Raw genomic sequence first — 25,530 nt, 5'->3', positions numbered from 1 at the left:
ATCGCAACCCTAACCCTAAACCTAACCCCAACCCTAACCCTAACCACAACTCCAAACCTAACCCAACTCTAACCCTAAGCCTAACCCAACCCTAACGATAACCCTAACACTAACCCAACCCTAACCCTAACCCTAACGCTAAACCTAACCCTAACCCTAAACCCAATACTAAACCTAACCCTAAACCTAACCCTAACCCTAACCCCAACCCTAAACTTAACCCTAACCCTAACCCCCTCCCTACCACAACCCTAACCCTAACCTTAACCCTAACTCTAACCGTAACCCTAATTCTAACCCTAACCCTAACCCTAAACCCTAAACCTAACTCCAAACCTTAACCCTAACCTTAAACTTAAACCTAAACCCAACCCTAAACCTAAACCTAACCCCAACCCTAACCGTAACCCAACCATAACTCTAACCCTAACACTAACCCCAATCCTAACACAAAACCTAACCCTAACCATAACCCCAACCCTAACCCTAAACTTAACGCCAACTCTAACACTAACCCCAACCCCAACCCTAACCCAAACTCCAACCCTAACCCTGACCCTAACCACAATCCTAACCCTAAACACAACCCTAACCCTAACCACAACCCTGACACTAACCCTGACCCTGACCCTGACCCTAACCCTAAACCTAACCATAACCTGGACCCTCAACTTAAACCTAACACCAACCCTAACGATAACGCTAACCCCCAACCCTAACCGTAACCCTAAATCTAACCCTAACCCTGACCATATGCTAATCCCAACACTTAACCCTAACCCCAACCCTAAACCTAAACCTAACCCTAACCCTAAAGCCACCCCTAATCCTAACACCCACCCTAACCTCAACCCTAACCGTAATCCTAACTCCAAACATAACCCTAACCTTAAGCCCAAACCTAACACCAACTCCAACCCTAACCCTGAACCTAACCTCATCCCTAAACCTAAACCCAACCCTAACACTAACCCCGAACCTAACCCTAACCCTAAACCTAACGCTAAACCCAAACCTAATCCTGACCCCAAACCTAACCCTAACCCCACCCCAAACCTAACCCCAAATCTAAACCTAACCCTAACCCTAACCCTAACGCTAACGACAACCCCAACCCCCAACACTAACCCTAACCCTAACCCTAACCCTACCACAACCCTAACCCTAACACCAACCCTAACCCTAACCCTAACACTAAACCTAAACCGAGACCCTAACCCTCACTACAACCCTTAAACCTAACCCTATCCCTAACCCTAACACTAACCCTAAACTCAACCCTAACCCTAACACTAACCCCAACCCTAATTCTAACCCTAACCCTAACCCCCTACCTAACCCCTACCCTAACCCTAACACTAACTCCAACCCTAACACTAACACCAACACCAACCCTAACCCCAAATCCAACCCTAACCCTGACCCTAACCCCAACCCTAACCCTAATCTCAACCCTGAACCTAACCCCAACCTTAAACCTAACCCTGACCCTGACCATGACCCTGACCCTAACCCTAACCCTAAACCTAACCCGAACCTATCCCTAACCCTAACAACAACTCTAACACTTAACCTAACACCAATCCTAACCGTAACCATAACTCTAACGCTAACCCTGACCTTACCCTAATCCCAACCCATAACCCTAACCCCAATCCTAATCCAAACACTAACCTCAACCCTAACCATAACACTAACCCCAACCTAAACCCAACCCTAATCCTAACCCCAACCCTAACCCCAACTCTAAACGTAACCCTAACCCCAAACCTAACCCTAACCCTAACCCCAAATGCAATCCTAACCCTAACCCTAACCCTAACCCTAACACTAACCCTAACCCTAACCCTAACCCCAACCCCAACCATAACCCTAACCCTAACCCTAACGGTGACCCTCATCCTGACCCTGACCCAAACCCTGATCCTAATCCTAAACCTAACCCTAACCCGAACCCCAAACCTAACCCAAACACTAACGCTAAGCCCCTCCCTAACTCCAACCCTAATCCTAACCTTAACCCTAACCCTAACCCCAAACCTATCCTTAACCATAAGCCTAATCCCCTCCCTAACTCCAACCCTAACCCTAACCCTAACCTCAAACCTTAACCCTAATCCTAATCCTAACACTAAATCCAACCCTAACCCTAAAGTTAACCCTAACCCTAACCCTACCCAAACCCTAACCCTAACCCTAACCCTGCTTATCCGTCTCCAGAGTGTGAGTATAAACAGCCCTACACCTAACTCTAACCCTAACACTAACACTAACCCTAAACCCTAACCTGAACTCTAACCCCAACACTTAACCCTAATTCTAACCCTAACACTAACGGCAATCCTAATCCTAACCCTAACCCCAACCCTAAACCTAACCCTAACCCTAACCCTAACCATGACCCTGATCCTGACACTGAACCTAACCCTAACACTAACCCTAACACGGACCATAACCCCAACCATAAACCTAATCCCAACCCTAACCCTGGCCCCAACCCTAACCCTAACACTAACACTAACCAACTCTAACACTAACCCTAACCCTAACCCTATCCCTAATCCTAACCCCAACCCTAACCTAACCCCAACCCTAACCCTAACCCTAAAGATAAGCACATCACTAACTCCAACACTAACCCTAACCCTAACCCTAAACCCAACCCTATACTTAACCTTAAACCTACCCCCTCCCTAACTCCAAACCTAACCCTAAACCTAACCCTAACCCCAACCCCAACCCTAACATCAACTCCAACCCTAAACCCAACACTAAACCTAACCCCAACCCTAACCCTAACCCCAATCTTAAGCCTAACCGTGACCCTGACCCTGACCCTGACCCTGACCCTAATCCTAACCTTAACCCCAACCCTCTCCGTAACCCCAATTTAAACACCCTCCATAACTCAAACCCTAACCCTAACCCTAACCGTAACCCTAACCCTAATCCTAATTTTAAACCTAACTCTTAACCCTAACCATAACCCTAATGCTAACCCCAAAACTTAAACATAACCCTAAACCTAACCCTAACCCCAACCCTAACCCTAACCCTAACCCCAACCATAAACCTAAACCTAACCCTAACCCCAACCCTAAACCCAACCCTAATGCTAAACCCCAACCTAACCCCAACCTTAACCGTAACCCTAACTCCAAACCTAACCCTAACCTTAACCCCAAACGTAACACCAACTCCAACCCTAACCCCGAACCTAACCCCAACCCCAAAACTAAACCTAACCCTAACCCTAACCCTAACCCCAACCCCAACCCTAACCCTAACCATAAACCTAACCCTAACCCCAGCCCTTAAACCTAACCCTAACCCTAACCCCAACCCTAATCCTGACCCCAACCCTAACCATAACCCCAACCCCAAACCTGACCCCAACTCCAACCCTAACCCTAACCTTAAGTCTAACCCTAACGCTAACCCTAAAATCAACCCTAACCTTAACACTAACACCAACTCTAATTCTAACCATAACCCTAACCCCCAACCTAACCCCTACCCTAACCCTAACACTAACCCCAACCCTAACCCTAACGCCAACCCGAACCCTAACCCCAAATCCAACCCTAAGCCTGACCCTAACCCCAACCCAAACCCTAACACCAACCCTAACCCTAACCCCAACACTAACAATGATTCTGACCCTGACCCTGACGTTGACCCTAACCAAAATCCTAAACCGAACCCGAACCTATCCCTAACCCTAACACCAACCCTAAAACTAAACCTAACAACAACCCTAACCGGAACAATAACTCTAACCCTAACCCTGACCCTACCCTAATCCTAACCCATAACCCTAACCCCAACCCTAATCCTAACACTAAACTCAACCCTAACCCTAACCCTAACCCCAACCCTAACCCTAACCCTAACCCTACTACATCCCTAAACCCAACCCTAATCCTAACCCCAACCCTAACCCCAACCCTAAACGTAACCCTAACCCCAACTCTAACCCTAACCCTAACCCAAACCTAACCCCAACTGCACCCTAACGCTGACCCTAACCCCAACCCTAACCCTAACCCCAACCATAACCCTAACCCCGATCGTAACCCTAAACCTGACCCTAATCCTAACACTAAACCTAACACTAAACCGGACCTTAACCATAAACCGGACCATAACCGTAACGCTGAGCCTGACCTAACCCGGACGCTGACCCTAACCCTAACCCCAACCCTAACCCTAACAATAACCCCAAACCTAACCCCAACTCCAACCCTAAAACTAACCCTAACTCCAACCCTAACCCTAACCCCAACACCAACCCTAATCCCAACTCGAAACCCTAACCCTGACCCTAATACCAACCCTAACCTTAACCCAAACCCTAACCCTAACCCCGAAGCTAACACTGATCCTGACCCTGACCCTGACCGTGACTCTAACCCTAACCCTGACCCTGACCTTAACCCTAACCCTAAACCTTCCTAAACCCCTAAACCTGACCCTAAACCAAAACCCTAACTCTAAGCCTGACCCTAACCCTGACCCTAACAATGACCCTTACCCTAACCCCGACCCTAAAACTAACCCTAACACTGACCCTATCCCTGATCTGACCCTAACCCTAACTCTGACTCTGACCCTCACCCTAACACTCACCCTAACCCTAACCCTCACCCTAACCCTCACGCTCACCCTAACCCTAACCCCAACACTAACCCTTAACCCTAACCCTAACGCTAACCCAAACCCTACCCTAACCCCTAACCCTGACCCTAACCCTAACCCTAACTCTAACCCTAACACTAACACTCACCCTCACACTCACTCCAACCCTAACCCTAACCCTAACCCTCACCCTCACCCTCACCCTAACCCTAACCCTCCCCCTAACCCTAACCCTAACCCTCACCCTAACCCTAAACATAACCCTAATCCTAACCCTAACCCTAACCCTGCCAGTCTATCGTGGGTGTGTGGACACAGCCAGTTCCACACAGCACCCTGCCTGCCCGTCTACCATGAGTGTGTGAACACTGCCAGTTTCACTCAGTGCCCTGCATGTCTGTCTCCCGTGGGTGTGTGTACACAGCGAGTTCCACCCAGCGTCCTGCCAGCCCATTTCCTGTGTGTGAGTAGACACAACCAGTTACACTGTACCCATCATGCCCATCTCCGTGGGTGTGTGGAATCCGCCAGTTCCACACAGCGCCCTGCCTGCCCGTCTCCCGTGGGTGTGTGGAAACAACCAGTTCCACAACACGCACTGCGCGCCCGTCTCCTGTGGGTGCGTGGACACAGCCAGTTCCAAACAACCCCCTGCCGGCCCGTGTCCCGTGGGTGAGGGGACACTGCCAGTTCCACATCACGTACTGCTCGCCCATATGCAGTGGGTGCGTGGACACAGCCAGATCCACACAGAGCACTGCGAACCCGTCTCCCGTGGGTGTGTGGACACAGTCATATCCACACAGCACCCTGTCTTCCCATCTCCCATGGCTGCGTGGACACAGCCATCTCCACACAGCACCCTGCCTGCTTGTCTCCTGTGGGTGTGTGGACACAGTATTTCCGCACAGAGTCATGGTTGCCCGTCTCCTTAGGAGTGTGGACACAGCCGATTCCACACAGCGCCCTGCCTGCCCATCTCCCATGGGTGTGTGGACAGAGCCAGTTCCACCTAGCACCCTGCCCGTCTCCTGTGGGTGTGTGGACACAGCCAGTTCCACACAGCGTACCGCCTGCCCATCTCCCTTGGGTGTGTGTACATAGCTATTTCCCCACAGCGCCTACTTGCCCATCTCCCATTGGTGTGTGGACACAGCCAGTTCCACCTAGCACACTGCCCATCTCCCTTGGGTGTGTGTACATAGCCAGTTCCGCACTGCGCCCTGCCTGCCCATGTCGCGTGTGTGTGTGGACAAAGCCTGTTCCACACAGCGTCCAGCTTACCCAAACCCATGGGTGTGTGGACACAACCCGTTCCACACTGCGCCCTGCCTGCCCATCTCGCGTGGGTGTGTGGACAAAGCCTGTTCCACACAGCGTCCAGCTTACCCAAACCCATGGGTGTGTGGACACAATCCGTTCCACACTGCGCCCTGCCTGCCCATGTCCCGTGGATGTGTGGACACAGCCATTTCTAAAAAGTGTCCTGCGTACCCGTTTCCCTAGGGTGTGTGGAAACAGCCAGTTCCATTCAGCGCCCTGCCTCCAAGTCTCCCGAAGGTGTGTGGACACAGAAATTTCCACACCGCGCAATTCCAACGGGTCTCCTGTAGGTGTCTGGACACAGCCAGTTTCACACAGCGTCCAGCCTGCCCATCTCCCTTGGGTGAGTGGATTCAGCCATTTCAACACAGCACCCTGCCTGTCAGTCTCCAGTGGCAGAGTAGATACAGTAAGTTCCACACAGCGCCCTGCCTGCCGGTCTCCCATCGGTGAGTGGACACAGCCAGTTGCAAACAGCACCCTGCCTGACCATCTCCCGTGGGTGAGTAGACACAACCAGTTCGACACAGAGCCCTGCCTGCCTGTCTCCCATGGGTGAGTGGCAACAACCAGTTCCACATAGCGCCGTGCCTGCCAGTCTCCCGTGGGTGTGTGGACACAGCCAGATCCACACATCAACCTGCCTGCCAATCTCCCCTGCGGAAGTGGACATAGCCAGTTACACACAGCGCCCAGCCTGCCTGTCTCTTGTGAGTGAGTGGACACAGCCAGTTCCAAATAGCGCCCTGATTGCCCGTATCAAAGGGGTGAGTGGACACATCTAGTTCCACACAGCGCTCAGCCTATCCGTCTCCAGAGAGAGAGTGGACACAGACCTAACCCTAACTCTAACCCGAACACTAACCGTAACCCTAACCCTAACCCTAACCCTAACTCTAACCCGAACACTAACCGTAACCCTAACCCTAACCCTAACCATAACCCTAACCCTTAATGCTAACCCTAACCCTAACTCTTAACACAAACCCTAACTCTACCCTAACCCTAACCCAAACCCCAACCCTAACCCTAACCCCAATACCAAGCCTAACCCAAACCCTAAACCCAACAATAACCCTAACCATAACCCCACCTTAACACTAACCCCAACCCTAAACCTAACCCTAACCCCCTCCCTAAACCCAACCGTAACCCTAAACCTAATTCTAATTCTAACTCTAACACTTAAACCTAACACTAACCCTAACCCCAACACTAACTCTAACCCTAACCCTAACCCCAACACTAATCCTAACTTTAAACCCCACCGTAACCCTATAACTAACGCCAACCCTAAACCCAACCTTAACCCTAACCCCAACCCTAACCATAACCCTAACCCTAAACCCCTCCCTAACCCCAACAGTAACCCTAACCATAACCTCAAACCTAACCCTACCCCAAGCCCAAACTTAACCCCAACTCCAACCCTAATCCTAACCCGAACTACAACCCTAACCCTAACCCCAACCCTAACCCAAACCCCGAACCTAACCCTAATCCTAACCCTAACCCCAACGCTAAATGACCCTGACTTTAACTAAAACATTAACCCTAAAAAATAAACCTAACCCTAACAAAAAAACAAACACCAACCCTTAACCCTAAACATAACCCTAAAAATAATCGCAACACTTACCCTAAACCTAACCCCAACTCTAACCCTAACCCTACCCCCAACCCTAACCCAAACCCTAACCCTAACATTAACATTAAACCTAACCCTAACCCTAACCCTTATCCTAACCCTAACACCAACCCCAACCCTAACCCTAACCGTAAACCCAACCCTAACCATAACTATAAACCCAAACCAACACCTAACGCAAAACCAAACACTAACCCCAACCCTAACCAAACCCTATCCCTACCGCTAACCCTAACCCCAAACCCAACCCCAACCCTACTCCAACCCTAACCCTGACCCTAATCCCAACCCTAACCCTAACCCCAACCCTAACCGTAAACCCGGTCCTAACCCTAACCCTGAGCCTGACCCTGACCCTGACCCTGACACTAACCTTAAACCCAAACCTAAACCTAACCCTAAACCCAAGCCTAACGCTAACCCTAACCCCAAACATAACCCTAACACTAAACCCAACCTTAGCCTTAATCCCAACCCTAACCCCCTCCCAAAATCCAACCCAAACCCTAACCCTAATTCTAAACCTAATCCTAACCCGTAACACTAACCATACCATAATCCCAACCCTAACTCTAACCCTAACACTAATCTCCTCCCTAACCCAAACTCTAACCCTAACCCTAACCCGAACACTAACCCTAACCCTGACCCTTACCCTGACCTTGACCCTCATCCTAACCAAAACACTAACCCTTAAACCCGACCCTAACCCCAACACTAACCCTAATTCAAACCCTAACCCTGGCCCTAACCGCAACCCTAACGATAACCCTAACCCAAATCTCCTCCTTAACCCCAACACTAACCCTAAACCTAACCCCAACACTAACCCTAACACTGACCCTAACGCTGAACTTCACCATCACCCTAACCCTAACCCTTAACCATGATCCTAACCCTAACCCTAACCCAAACCGAACCCTAAGACTGACACTAAACCCAACCCTAACCCTAAACCTAACCCCGAACTTAAACCTAACCCTAACCCTAACCCTAATCCAAGCCTAACGCTAACCCTAACCCCAACACTAACGCTAATCCTAACCCCAAACCTAGCCCTAACCCAAAACATAACCACTCCCAAAATCCAACCCTAACCCTAACCCTAACCATAACCCTAACATAACCCTAACACTTAACTCTAACCCTAACCTCAAACCCAACCATAACCCTAACCCTAACCCTAACCCTAAGCCCAAACCTTACCCTAACCATAACCACAACTGTAACCCTAACCCTCACCCCAAACCTAACCCTAAAACTAACTCTAACCCTAACCCCCTACCTTACATCAAACCTCCCCTAACCCTAACCCTAACCCTAACCCTAACCCCAATTCTAACCCTAACCCTAACCCCAACCCTAACCCTAACCCTAACACCAACCCTAACCCTAACTGCAACCACAACCCTAACCCTAACACTGCCGTAATCCCAAACCTTAACCCTAACCCCAACTATAACCATAACCATAACCCTAAAACAAACAATAACTCTAACTATAAACCTAAAACCATCTCTAACCCCAACCCTAACCGTAACCCTAACCCCAACCCTAACCCTAATCCCAACCCCAAACCTAACCCAAACTCCAACCATAACACTGACTCTAACCCCAACCCTAACTCTAACCCCTACCCTACCCTAACACCGACCCTAACCGTAACCCTGACCGAGAACCTGACCCTGACCCTAACCCTAACCCTAAACCTAAACCTAAACGTAACCCTACCCTAAACCTAATCCTAACCTTACACCCAACCCTAACCCTGACCCCAAGCCTAACTCTAACCCTAACCCTAACACTAACCCTAACTCCAAAGCTAACCCTAACCCTAACCCTAACCCCAAACCTAACCCTAACTTTAACCCCAACCCTGACCATATCCCTAACCCCAACCCGAACCCTAAACCTAACGCTAACCCTAACCCCAACCCTAACTTTAACCTTAATCCTAACCCCATCCCTAACCCCAACTCTAACCCTAACCCTAACCCCAATTCTAACCCTAACCCTAACCCCAACCCTAACCCTAACCCTAACACCAACCCTAACCCTAACTGCAACCACAACCCTAACCCTAACACTGCCGTAATCCCAAACCTTAACCCTAACCCCAACTATAACCATAACCATAACCCTAAAACAAACAATAACTCTAACTATAAACCTAAAACCATCTCTAACCCCAACCCTAACCGTAACCCTAACCCCAACCCTAACCCTAATCCCAACCCCAAACCTAACCCAAACTCCAACCATAACACTGACTCTAACCCCAACCCTAACTCTAACCCCTACCCTACCCTAACACCGACCCTAACCGTAACCCTGACCGAGAACCTGACCCTGACCCTAACCCTAACCCTAAACCTAAACCTAAACGTAACCCTACCCTAAACCTAATCCTAACCTTACACCCAACCCTAACCCTGACCCCAAGCCTAACTCTAACCCTAACCCTAACACTAACCCTAACTCCAAAGCTAACCCTAACCCTAACCCTAACCCCAAACCTAACCCTAACTTTAACCCCAACCCTGACCATATCCCTAACCCCAACCCGAACCCTAAACCTAACGCTAACCCTAACCCCAACCCTAACTTTAACCTTAATCCTAACCCCATCCCTAACCCCAACTCTAACCCTAACCCTAACCCCAACCCCAACCCTAAACTTAACCCCATCCCTAACTCTAATCCTAACCCTAACCTAAACCTAATCCCAACCGTTAACCCTACCCCTAACCCTAACCCTAAACCTAACCCGAACCCTAACGTGACACTGACGCTGACCCTAAGCCTAACCCCACGCTAACCCTAACCCTAACCCAACCCTAACCCTCACCCTAACACTAACCCTAACCCTGACACATAACCCTAACCATAACCCCAACATTTAACCCTAACCCTAACACTAACTCTAACCCTAACCCTAACGCTAACCCTAACCCTAACCACAACCCAAAACATAAACCTAACCCAACCACAACTGTAATCTAAACCCTAACCCTAACCATTACCCTGACCATGATCCTGACCATAACCCTAACCCTAACCCTAACCCTGACCCTGACTCCAACCATAAACCTAACCCCAACCCTAACCCTAGCCCCAACAATAACCCTAACCCTTAACCCTAACCCTAACCCTAATCACAACCCTTAACCCTAACCCTAACACTAACCCTAAACCTAACCACAACCCTTACCCTAACCCTAAACCTAAACCTAATCCCAACCCTAAGCCTAACCCAAAACCTAACCCCAACCCTAACCCTAACCCTGACCCTAACCCCAACCCTTAATCTAACCCCAACACTAACCCTAGTCCTGACACTAATCATAACCGTGACACTCACACTAACCCTGAACCTGACTCTACCCTAACCCTAACGCTAACCCTAACAGTAACCCTAACCCTAACCCCCTCCCTAATTCCAACTGTAACCCTAACCCAAACCCAACCCTAACTCTAACCGTAACCATAACCCTAATACTAAGCCTAACGCTAACCTAAACCCTTAACCCTAACCCTAACCCTAACCACAACTCTCAACCCTAACCCTAACCCTAATCAAAACCCTAACCCTAACTCTAACCCTAACCCTAACCCTAACCTTAACTCCAACCCTAACCCTAACTGTAACCCTAACTCTAACCCTAATTCTAACCCTGACACTAACCCTTAACCAGAACTCTAACCCTAACCCTAATCCCAACCCTTAACCCTAACTCTAACCGTAAACCTAACCCCAAACCAACACTAACCCTGACCCTAAACCCATCCCTAAACCTAACCCCAACTCTAAACCTAAACCCAACCCTAACCCTAACCCGAAGCCTGACCCTGACACTGACCCTGACCCTAAACCGAACACCAACCCTAGTCCTAACCCTAACTCTAACACCCTCCCTAACTCCCACTATAACCCTAACCCTAACCCTAACCCCAACCCTATCACTAACCCTAATCCTAACACCCTCACTAACTCCAATCCTGACACTAACACTAACCCCCTCCCTAACCCCAACCCTAACCCTAAACCTAACACTAATCATAAACCTAACCCTAACCCTAACCCTAACACAAAACATAACCATAACACCAACCCTTAACCCTAACCCTAACCCTAACCCGACTCTAACCCTAAACCTAACCCCAACCCTAACCCTAATCCCAGCCCTAACCCTAACCCTAAACCTAACCCCCTCCCTAACCCCAACCCTAACCCTAATCCTAACCCCAAACCTAACCACAACTCCAACCCTAACCCTGACCCTGACCCTAAACCTAACCCCAAATCCAACCCTAACGCTAACCCTAAGCCTAACCATAACAACACTAACCCTAACTCTAAACGTAACCCTAATTCTAACACTAAACCTAACACTTAACCCTAACCCTAAACCTAACCTTTACTCTAAACGTAACCCTAATTCTAACCCTAACACCAACCCTTAATCCTATCCCTAACCCTAACTCTAAATGTAACCCTAATTCTAACCCAAACTCTAACCCTAACCCTAACCCTTACCCTCCCTAACTCGAACCCTAACCATAACCCTAACTGTAACCCTAACCCGAACCACAATTCCAACCCTAACCATAACACTTAACCCTAACCCTAACCCTAACCCCAACCCTAACGCTAACCCCAACCCTAAACCTGACCACAACTGCAACCCTAACCCGAACCCTAACCCAACCCTAACCCAAACCCTAACCCGAAACCTAAACCTAACCCTAACCCCAACCGTAACCCTAACCCTAACCCTAATCCTAACCCTAACTCTACCCTAACTCTATCCCTAATCCTAACCCCCTCCCTAACACTAACCTTAACCATAACCCTAAACCGAAACCTAATCCAAACCCTACCCCAACACTACCCATAAACCAAACCCAAATCCTAACCTAACCCTAACCCCAACCCTAACCTGACCCTGACAATGACCCTAAAGCTAACCCCAACCCTAACGCTAACCCTAACGCTAACCCCCTCCCTAACTCCAACTCTAACCATAACCCTAACCCTAACACTAACCCTAACCCTACCACTAAGCATAACACTAACCCCCTCCCTAACTCCTACCCTAACCCTAACACTTAAACATAACCCTAAACATAACCCTAACACTAACCCTAAACCTAACCCTAACCCCAACCCCAACCCTAAGTTCAAATTCAACCCTAACCCTGACACTAACCCCAACCCTAAACCTAACCCCAGCCCAAACCCTAACCCCAACCCTAAACCTAACAGTGACCCTGCCCCTGATCCTGACCCTGACCCTAACCCTAACCCTAACTCTAACCCCAACACTAAATCTAACCATAACCTTAACCCTAACGCCAATCCTAACCCTAAACCTAACCCTAACCCTAACCCCAACCCCAACCCTAACCCTAACCCGAACCCTAACCCTAACCCTAACACCCTACCTAACCACAAACCTAAACCTAAACATAACACCAACGCTAACCCTAAACCCAACCCCAAGTCTAACACCCAGTCCAACCCTAACCCTTTCCCTAATCCCAACTCTAAACCTAACCCCAACACTAAACTTGATACTGACCCTAACTCTAACCCTGAGCCTGACCCTGACCATGACCCTGGCTCTAAACATAATCTGAAAGCTAACCATAATCCTAACCCCAACCCAAACCCTAACCTCAAACGTAAAACTAACCATCAACTGACCCTGACCCTGACCCTAATCTGAATCCTAACCCTAACCCTAACAATAACCCTACTCCCAAACCTAACCCTAACCCTAACACTAACCCCAACCCTAACCCTAATGCTAACCCTAACACTAACCGTAACCCTAACCCTAACCGTAACCCTAACCCTAACACTAACCTACTCCCTAACTCCAAACCTAACCCTAACCTTAACCCTAACAACAAACCTATCCCTAACCCTAACACTAACCCCCTCCCTAACTCCAACCCTAACCCTAAAAAAAACCGTAACCCTCACCCTAACCCTAACCCAAAACATAACTCTAACCCCAAGCCTAACCCTAACCCTCACCCTAAACATATCCCTAACCCTAAACCTAAACCTTAACCCAAACCCTATCCCTAATCCTAAACCTAACCCAAACTCTTAACTCTAGCCCTAACCCTAACTCTAAACATAACCCTAATTCTAACCTTAACAATAACCCTAATCCTAACCCCAAACCTAACCCTAACACTAACCCAGACCACATCCCTAAACATAACCAAAAAATAACCCTAACCCTAACCCTAAGCGAAACCTAAGCTTAATCCCTACCCTTAACCCTACCCCTAACCATAACCCTAAATCTAAACCTAACCCTAACATGCCCCTGACCCTGACCCTAAACCTAACCCTAAACCTAACCCTAACCCTTAACCCTAACCCTAACCCTAACCCTAACCCAAAACCTAACCCTGACTCCAAACCTAACCCTAACCCTAACCCTAATCCCAACCCTAACCCTAACCCTAACCCTGACACCAACCCTAATTCTAACCCTAATCCTAACCCCCTCCCTAACCCAAACCCTAACCCTAATTCTAAACCCAATGCTAACAATAACCCCAACCCCAAACCTAACCACAACTCCAAACCTAACCCTCACCCTAACCCCAACCAGAACAATAACCCCAACCCTAACCCTAACACAGACCCTAAACCTAACCCTGACCCTGACCCTAAACCTAATACCAACCCTAACTATAACCCTAACCCCAACACCAACCCTAACCTCAACACTAACCCTAACAGTGACCCTAACCCTAACCCTGACCCAGACCCTAACCTTAACCCTAACCGTCACCCTGACCCTAACCCCAACCCTAAACCTAACCCCAACCCTAACCCTGGCCCTAACCCTAACCCTAACGCTAACCCTAACCCTAACCAACACTAACCCTAACCCTAAACCTAAACCTAATCCTAACCCCAACTCTAAGCCTAACCCTAACGCGAACCCCCTCCCTAACTCCAACCGTAACCCTAACCCTAACCCTAACCCTAACCCCAAACCTATCCTTAACACTAACCCTAACCCCCTCCCGAACCCCCTCCCTAACCCTAACCCTAACAAAAAAACAAACACCAACCCTTAACCCTAAACATAACCCTAAAAATAATCGCAACACTTACCCTAAACCTAACCCCAACTCTAACCCTAACCCTACCCCCAACCCTAACCCAAACCCTAACCCTAACATTAACATTAAACCTAACCCTAACCCTAACCCTTATCCTAACCCTAACACCAACCCCAACCCTAACCCTAACCGTAAACCCAACCCTAACCATAACTATAAACCCAAACCAACACCTAACGCAAAACCAAACACTAACCCCAACCCTAACCAAACCCTATCCCTACCGCTAACCCTAACCCCAAACCCAACCCCAACCCTACTCCAACCCTAACCCTGACCCTAATCCCAACCCTAACCCTAACCCCAACCCTAACCGTAAACCCGGTCCTAACCCTAACCCTGAGCCTGACCCTGACCCTGACCCTGACACTAACCTTAAACCCAAACCTAAACCTAACCCTAAACCCAAGCCTAACGCTAACCCTAACCCCAAACATAACCCTAACACTAAACCCAACCTTAGCCTTAATCCCAACCCTAACCCCCTCCCAAAATCCAACCCAAACCCTAACCCTAATTCTAAACCTAATCCTAACCCGTAACACTAACCATACCATAATCCCAACCCTAACTCTAACCCTAACACTAATCTCCTCCCTAACCCAAACTCTAACCCTAACCCTAACCCGAACACTAACCCTAACCCTGACCCTTACCCTGACCTTGACCCTCATCCTAACCAAAACACTAACCCTTAAACCCGACCCTAACCCCAACACTAACCCTAATTCAAACCCTAACCCTGGCCCTAACCGCAACCCTAACGATAACCCTAACCCAAATCTCCTCCTTAACCCCAACACTAACCCTAAACCTAACCCCAACACTAACCCTAACACTGACCCTAACGCTGAACTTCACCATCACCCTAACCCTAACCCTTAACCATGATCCTAACCCTAACCCTAACCCAAACCGAACCCTAAGACTGACACTAAACCCAACCCTAACCCTAAACCTAACCCCGAACTTAAACCTAACCCTAACCCTAACCCTAATCCAAGCCTAACGCTAACCCTAACCCCAACACTAACGCTAATCCTAACCCCAAACCTAGCCCTAACCCAAAACATAACCACTCCCAAAATCCAACCCTAACCCTAACCCTAACCATAACCCTAACATAACCCTAACACTTAACTCTAACCCTAACCTCAAACCCAACCATAACCCTAACCCTAACCCTAACCCTAAGCCCAAACCTTACCCTAACCATAACCACAACTGTAACCCTAACCCTCACCCCAAACCTAACCCTAAAACTAACTCTAACCCTAACCCCCTACCTTACATCAAACCTCCCCTAACCCTAACCCTAACCCTAACCCTAACCCCAATTCTAACCCTAACCCTAACCCCAACCCTAACCCTAACCCTAACACCAACCCTAACCCTAACTGCAACCACAACCCTAACCCTAACACTGCCGTAATCCCAAACCTTAACCCTAACCCCAACTATAACCATAACCATAACCCTAAAACAAACAATAACTCTAACTATAAACCTAAAACCATCTCTAACCCCAACCCTAACCGTAACCCTAACCCCAACCCTAACCCTAATCCCAACCCCAAACCTAACCCAAACTCCAACCATAACACTGACTCTAACCCCAACCCTAACTCTAACCCCTACCCTACCCTAACACCGACCCTAACCGTAACCCTGACCGAGAACCTGACCCTGACCCTAACCCTAACCCTAAACCTAAACCTAAACGTAACCCTACCCTAAACCTAATCCTAACCTTACACCCAACCCTAACCCTGACCCCAAGCCTAACTCTAACCCTAACCCTAACACTAACCCTAACTCCAAAGCTAACCCTAACCCTAACCCTAACCCCAAACCTAACCCTAACTTTAACCCCAACCCTGACCATATCCCTAACCCCAACCCGAACCCTAAACCTAACGCTAACCCTAACCCCAACCCTAACTTTAACCTTAATCCTAACCCCATCCCTAACCCCAACTCTAACCCTAACCCTAACCCCAATTCTAACCCTAACCCTAACCCCAACCCTAACCCTAACCCTAACACCAACCCTAACCCTAACTGCAACCACAACCCTAACCCTAACACTGCCGTAATCCCAAACCTTAACCCTAACCCCAACTATAACCATAACCATAACCCTAAAACAAACAATAACTCTAACTATAAACCTAAAACCATCTCTAACCCCAACCCTAACCGTAACCCTAACCCCAACCCTAACCCTAATCCCAACCCCAAACCTAACCCAAACTCCAACCATAACACTGACTCTAACCCCAACCCTAACTCTAACCCCTACCCTACCCTAACACCGACCCTAACCGTAACCCTGACCGAGAACCTGACCCTGACCCTAACCCTAACCCTAAACCTAAACCTAAACGTAACCCTACCCTAAACCTAATCCTAACCTTACACCCAACCCTAACCCTGACCCCAAGCCTAACTCTAACCCTAACCCTAACACTAACCCTAACTCCAAAGCTAACCCTAACCCTAACCCTAACCCCAAACCTAACCCTAACTTTAACCCCAACCCTGACCATATCCCTAACCCCAACCCGAACCCTAAACCTAACGCTAACCCTAACCCCAACCCTAACTTTAACCTTAATCCTAACCCCATCCCTAACCCCAACTCTAACCCTAACCCTAACCCCAACCCCAACCCTAAACTTAACCCCATCCCTAACTCTAATCCTAACCCTAACCTAAACCTAATCCCAACCGTTAACCCTACCCCTAACCCTAACCCTAAACCTAACCCGAACCCTAACGTGACACTGACGCTGACCCTAAGCCTAACCCCACGCTAACCCTAACCCTAACCCAACCCTAACCCTCACCCTAACACTAACCCTAACCCTGACACATAACCCTAACCATAACCCCAACATTTAACCCTAACCCTAACACTAACTCTAACCCTAACCCCAACGCTAACCCTAACCCTAACCACAACCCAAAACATAAACCTAACCCAACCACAACTGTAATCTAAACCCTAACCCTAACCATTACCCTGACCATGATCCTGACCATAACCCTAACCCTAACCCTAACCCTGACCCTGACTCCAACCATAAACCTAACCCCAACCCTAACCCTAGCCCCAACAATAACCCTAACCCTTAACCCTAACCCTAACCCTAATCACAACCCTTAACCCTAACCCTAACACTAACCCTAAACCTAACCACAACCCTTACCCTAACCCTAAACCTAAACCTAATCCCAACCCTAAGCCTAACCCAAAACCTAACCCCAACCCTAACCCTAACCCTGACCCTAACCCCAACCCTTAATCTAACCCCAACACTAACCCTAGTCCTGACACTAATCATAACCGTGACACTCACACTAACCCTGAACCTGACTCTACCCTAACCCTAACGCTAACCCTAACAGTAACCCTAACCCTAACCCCCTCCCTAATTCCAACTGTAACCCTAACCCAAACCCAACCCTAACTCTAACCGTAACCATAACCCTAATACTAAGCCTAACGCTAACCTAAACCCTTAACCCTAACCCTAACCCTAACCACAACTCTCAACCCTAACCCTAACCCTAATCAAAACCCTAACCCTAACTCTAACCCTAACCCTAACCCTAACCTTAACTCCAACCCTAACCCTAACTGTAACCCTAACTCTAACCCTAATTCTAACCCTGACACTAACCCTTAACCAGAACTCTAACCCTAACCCTAATCCCAACCCTTAACCCTAACTCTAACCGTAAACCTAACCCCAAACCAACACTAACCCTGACCCTAAACCCATCCCTAAACCTAACCCCAACTCTAAACCTAAACCCAACCCTAACCCTAACCCGAAGCCTGACCCTGACACTGACCCTGACCCTAAACCGAACACCAACCCTAGTCCTAACCCTAACTCTAACACCCTCCCTAACTCCCACTATAACCCTAACCCTAACCCTAACCCCAACCCTATCACTAACCCTAATCCTAACACCCTCACTAACTCCAATCCTGACACTAACACTAACCCCCTCCCTAACCCCAACCCTAACCCTAAACCTAACACTAATCATAAACCTAACCCTAACCCTAACCCTAACACAAAACATAACCATAACACCAACCCTTAACCCTAACCCTAACCCTAACCCGACTCTAACCCTAAACCTAACCCCAACCCTAACCCTAATCCCAGCCCTAACCCTAACCCTAAACCTAACCCCCTCCCTAACCCCAACCCTAACCCTAATCCTAACCCCAAACCTAACCACAACTCCAACCCTAACCCTGACCCTGACCCTAAACCTAACCCCAAATCCAACCCTAACGCTAACCCTAAGCCTAACCATAACAACACTAACCCTAACTCTAAACGTAACCCTAATTCTAACACTAAACCTAACACTTAACCCTAACCCTAAACCTAACCTTTACTCTAAACGTAACCCTAATTCTAACCCTAACACCAACCCTTAATCCTATCCCTAACCCTAACTCTAAATGTAACCCTAATTCTAACCCAAACTCTAACCCTAACCCTAACCCTTACCCTCCCTAACTCGAACCCTAACCATAACCCTAACTGTAACCCTAACCCGAACCACAATTCCAACCCTAACCATAACACTTAACCCTAACCCTAACCCTAACCCCAACCCTAACGCTAACCCCAACCCTAAACCTGACCACAACTGCAACCCTAACCCGAACCCTAACCCAACCCTAACCCAAACCCTAACCCGAAACCTAAACCTAACCCTAACCCCAACCGTAACCCTAACCCTAACCCTAATCCTAACCCTAACTCTACCCTAACTCTATCCCTAATCCTAACCCCCTCCCTAACACTAACCTTAACCATAACCCTAAACCGAAACCTAATCCAAACCCTACCCCAACACTACCCATAAACCAAACCCAAATCCTAACCTAACCCTAACCCCAACCCTAACCTGACCCTGACAATGACCCTAAAGCTAACCCCAACCCTAACGCTAACCCTAACGCTAACCCCCTCCCTAACTCCAACTCTAACCATAACCCTAACCCTAACACTAACCCTAACCCTACCACTAAGCATAACACTAACCCCCTCCCTAACTCCTACCCTAACCCTAACACTTAAACATAACCCTAAACATAACCCTAACACTAACCCTAAACCTAACCCTAACCCCAACCCCAACCCTAAGTTCAAATTCAACCCTAACCCTGACACTAACCCCAACCCTAAACCTAACCCCAGCCCAAACCCTAACCCCAACCCTAAACCTAACAGTGACCCTGCCCCTGATCCTGACCCTGACCCTAACCCTAACCCTAACTCTAACCCCAACACTAAATCTAACCATAACCTTAACCCTAACGCCAATCCTAACCCTAAACCTAACCCTAACCCTAACCCCAACCCCAACCCTAACCCTAACCCGAACCCTAACCCTAACCCTAACACCCTACCTAACCACAAACCTAAACCTAAACATAACACCAACGCTAACCCTAAACCCAACCCCAAGTCTAACACCCAGTCCAACCCTAACCCTTTCCCTAATCCCAACTCTAAACCTAACCCCAACACTAAACTTGATACTGACCCTAACTCTAACCCTGAGCCTGACCCTGACCATGACCCTGGCTCTAAACATAATCTGAAAGCTAACCATAATCCTAACCCCAACCCAAACCCTAACCTCAAACGTAAAACTAACCATCAACTGACCCTGACCCTGACCCTAATCTGAATCCTAACCCTAACCCTAACAATAACCCTACTCCCAAACCTAACCCTAACCCTAACACTAACCCCAACCCTAACCCTAATGCTAACCCTAACACTAACCGTAACCCTAACCCTAACCGTAACCCTAACCCTAACACTAACCTACTCCCTAACTCCAAACCTAACCCTAACCTTAACCCTAACAACAAACCTATCCCTAACCCTAACACTAACCCCCTCCCTAACTCCAACCCTAACCCTAAAAAAAACCGTAACCCTCACCCTAACCCTAACCCAAAACATAACTCTAACCCCAAGCCTAACCCTAACCCTCACCCTAAACATATCCCTAACCCTAAACCTAAACCTTAACCCAAACCCTATCCCTAATCCTAAACCTAACCCAAACTCTTAACTCTAGCCCTAACCCTAACTCTAAACATAACCCTAATTCTAACCTTAACAATAACCCTAATCCTAACCCCAAACCTAACCCTAACACTAACCCAGACCACATCCCTAAACATAACCAAAAAATAACCCTAACCCTAACCCTAAGCGAAACCTAAGCTTAATCCCTACCCTTAACCCTACCCCTAACCATAACCCTAAATCTAAACCTAACCCTAACATGCCCCTGACCCTGACCCTAAACCTAACCCTAAACCTAACCCTAACCCTTAACCCTAACCCTAACCCTAACCCTAACCCAAAACCTAACCCTGACTCCAAACCTAACCCTAACCCTAACCCTAATCCCAACCCTAACCCTAACCCTAACCCTGACACCAACCCTAATTCTAACCCTAATCCTAACCCCCTCCCTAACCCAAACCCTAACCCTAATTCTAAACCCAATGCTAACAATAACCCCAACCCCAAACCTAACCACAACTCCAAACCTAACCCTCACCCTAACCCCAACCAGAACAATAACCCCAACCCTAACCCTAACACAGACCCTAAACCTAACCCTGACCCTGACCCTAAACCTAATACCAACCCTAACTATAACCCTAACCCCAACACCAACCCTAACCTCAACACTAACCCTAACAGTGACCCTAACCCTAACCCTGACCCAGACCCTAACCTTAACCCTAACCGTCACCCTGACCCTAACCCCAACCCTAAACCTAACCCCAACCCTAACCCTGGCCCTAACCCTAACCCTAACGCTAACCCTAACCCTAACCAACACTAACCCTAACCCTAAACCTAAACCTAATCCTAACCCCAACTCTAAGCCTAACCCTAACGCGAACCCCCTCCCTAACTCCAACCGTAACCCTAACCCTAACCCTAACCCTAACCCCAAACCTATCCTTAACACTAACCCTAACCCCCTCCCGAACTCCAACCCTAACCCTAACCCTAACCGTAACCCTAACCGTAACCTTAATTCCAACTCTAACCCTTAACCCTAACCCTAACCCTAACTCTAACCCCACCATTTAAACCTAACCCTAACCCTAAACCTAACCCTAACCCCAACACTAATCCTAACCCTAAACCCAACCGTAACCCTAATCCTCACCCTGACCGCTACCCTAAATTTAACCCTAATCCTAACGCCCTCCCTAACCCGAACCCTAAACCTAATTCTAACCCCATCGCTAACAATAACACCAACCCAAGCCCTAACCCCAACTCCAACCTGAACCCTGACCCTACGCCCAACACTAACAATAACCCCAACCCTACCCCAAAGCCCGACCCTAAACCTAACACTGACCCTGAGCCTGACCCTGACCATAAACCTAATCCCGACTCTAACCATAACCCTGACCCCAACACCAACCCTAACCTCAACCCTACCCTAACCGTGACCCTGAAACTGACGCTGACCCTGACCCTAACCCTAACCCTAACCCCAACCCTAACCCTAACCCTAACCCCAACCCTAACCCTAATCCTCACCCAGACCCCAACCTTAAATTTAACCCTAATTCTAACGCCCTCCCTAACCCGAACCCTAACCCTAATTCTAACTCCAACGCTAAAAATAACCCCAACCAAAAACCTAACCCCAACTCCAAAGCTAACTATGAACCTAAACCCATCCCTAACAATAAACCCAACCCTAACCCTAAGCCCGAACCTAAACCTAACTCTGACCCTGACCCTAACCCTGACCCTGACCCTAAACCTAATCCCAACACTAACCATAACCCTAACCCCAACCCCAACCCTAACCACAACTCTAACTCTAACCGTGACACTGAAACTGACCCTGACCCTGACACTAACCCGAACCCTAAACTTAACCTTAACCCCAACCATTAACACTAAAACTAACCCTAACCCCAACCCTAAACCCAACCCTAACCCTAACCTTAACACTAACCCCAAAACTAACCCTAACCCTAACTCTAACCCTGACCCTAACCCCAAATCTAAAGCTAACCCCAACGCTAACCCTAGCCCCAAACCTAACCCTAACCGTGACCCTGACCCTGACCCTGACCCTGACCCTGACCCTAACCCTAACCCTAACCCTAACCCTAGACCTAACCCCAACCCTAACCCTAAACCCAACCCCAAACCTAACACCAACTCCAAACCTAAACCTGACCCTAACCTCAACCCTAACCCTAACACTAACCCCAACCCTAAACCTAACCCTAAACCTAACCCTCTCACTAACTCCAACCCTAACCCTAATCCTAACACTAACGCTAACCCAAAACTATAAACCTAACCCTAACCCTAACCTTGCCTATTCGTCTCCAGAGAGTGAGTGGACAGAGCCCTAACCCCAACTCTAACCCTAACACTAACACTAACCCTAACCCTTAACCCTAACCCTAACCCTAAACCTAACACCAACTCTTAACCCTAACCCTAACCTCCTCCCTAACCCCAAACCTAACCCTAATCCTAACTCCAACTCTAACCCTAACCCTATCACTAACCCCCTCCCTAACCACAACCCTAATGCTAACCCTAACCCTAAACCTATCCCTAACCCTAACCTTTACACTAACACTTAACCCTAATCCTAACCCTAAACCTAACCCCAAACCCAACCCTAACCCTAAACCAAACCCTAACCCTAACTCTAACCCTAACCCCAACCCTAACCCCAACTTCAACCCTAACACTAACCCTAACACTAACCACCTCTCTAAGCTCAACCGTGACTCTAACCCTAACCCTAACCCTTACTCTAAACCTAACTCTAATTCTAACCCTAACCCTAACGATTAACCCTAACCCACACCCCAACCATTAACCCTAACCATAACCGAAACCTTAAACCCAACCCTAACACTAACCCTAACCCTAACCCTAAACCCAACACTAACCCTAACCCTAACACTAACCCTTACTCTAAACCTAACCCTAATTCTAACCATAACCCTAACCATAACCCTAAACCTAACCCTAAACCCAACCCTAACTCTAAACCCAACCCCAACCCTAAACCCAACTCCAACCCTAAACCTAACCCTACACTAATCCCAACCCTTAACCCTAACCCCAACTCTAACCCTAACCCTAAACCTAACACCAACACTAACACTAACCCTAAACCTAACCCCCTACCTAACCCCAAACCTAAACGTAACCCTAACCCCAAACCTAACCCTAAACCCAACCCCAAACCTAACACCAACTCCAAACCTAAACCTGACCCTAACCTCAACCCTAACCCTAACACTAACCCCAACCCTAAACCTAACTCTCTCCCTAACTCCAACCGTAACCCTAACCCTAAACCTAACCCAAACCCGAACCCTTAACCCTAACCCTAATGCTAACCATAACCCTGCCTATCCGTCTCCAGAGAGTGAGTGGACAGAGCCCACACCCCAACTCTAACCTTAACACTAAGATTAACCCTAACCCTTAACCCTAAACCTAACACTAAACCTAACACCAACACTTAACCCTAAACCTAACCCCCTCCCTAACCCCAACCCTAACACTAAACCTAACCCCAACCCTAACCCTAAACCTAACCCTATCCCTAACCCCCTCTCTAACCCCAACCATAAACCTAACCCTAACCCTAAGTCTAAATAAAACCCTAATTCTAACACGAACCCTTAACCCTAACCTTAACCCTAATCTCAACCCTTAACCCTAACCCTAACCCTAACCCTAACAGTACCCCTAAACCCAACCCTAACCCTAAACCTAACTCTAACCCTAACCCCAACCATAAACCCAACTCCAACCCTAACACTAACCCTAACCCTACCTCCTCCCTAACCTCAACCATAACCGTAACCCTAACCCTAAACCTAATCCTTAATCTAAACCTAACCCTAATTCTAACCCTAACCCCAACCATTAACCCTAACCCTAACTCGAACCCTAAACCCTACCCTAACCCTAACCATAACCCTAACCCTAAACCCAACCATTTAACCTAACCCTAACCCTAACCCTAACCGTAAACCCAACCCTAACCCTAACGAAAACCCCAACCCTAACCCTAATCCTAACGCCAAACCTAACTCTAACCCTAACTCTAAACCCCTCCCTAATGCCAAACCTAACCCTAACCCTAACCACAAACCTAACCCTAACCCCAACCCCAACCCTAACCCCAACTCAAACCCTAACCCTAAACCTAACCCTAATCCTAACCTAACCCTAGCGCCAACCATAACCGGACCCTGAGTCTGACCCTAAAGCGAACCACAAACCAAACCTTAACCCTAACGCTAACCCATTCCATAACTCCAAACCTAACCATAACACTAACCCTAACCCTAGCCCAAAACCTATCCCTAACCCTAACACTAACCCATCCCTAACTCCAAACCTAACCCTAACCATAACCCTAACCCTAACACTAAACCTAATCCTAACCAAAACCCTAACCCTAACCCTCACCCTAAACCTAACCCTAACGCGAACCATAACCCTAACCCAAACACTAACCCTAAACCTAAACCTAATACTAACCCTACACCTTAACCCTAAACCTAACCCTAATTTTAAACTTACACCCAACCCTAACCCTAACCCTAACCCTAACCGTAAACCTAACCCTAACCCTAACCCTATTTCTAACCCTAACCATAACCATAACCCTAAACCTAA

Source organism: Microcebus murinus, chromosome 14 (assembly GCF_040939455.1).
Source record: "Microcebus murinus isolate Inina chromosome 14, M.murinus_Inina_mat1.0, whole genome shotgun sequence".
In the NCBI taxonomy this organism is placed as follows: domain Eukaryota; kingdom Metazoa; phylum Chordata; class Mammalia; order Primates; family Cheirogaleidae; genus Microcebus; species Microcebus murinus.
The sequence above is the reverse complement of the archived record's forward strand: the minus strand, read 5'-3'. Positions refer to the sequence as shown.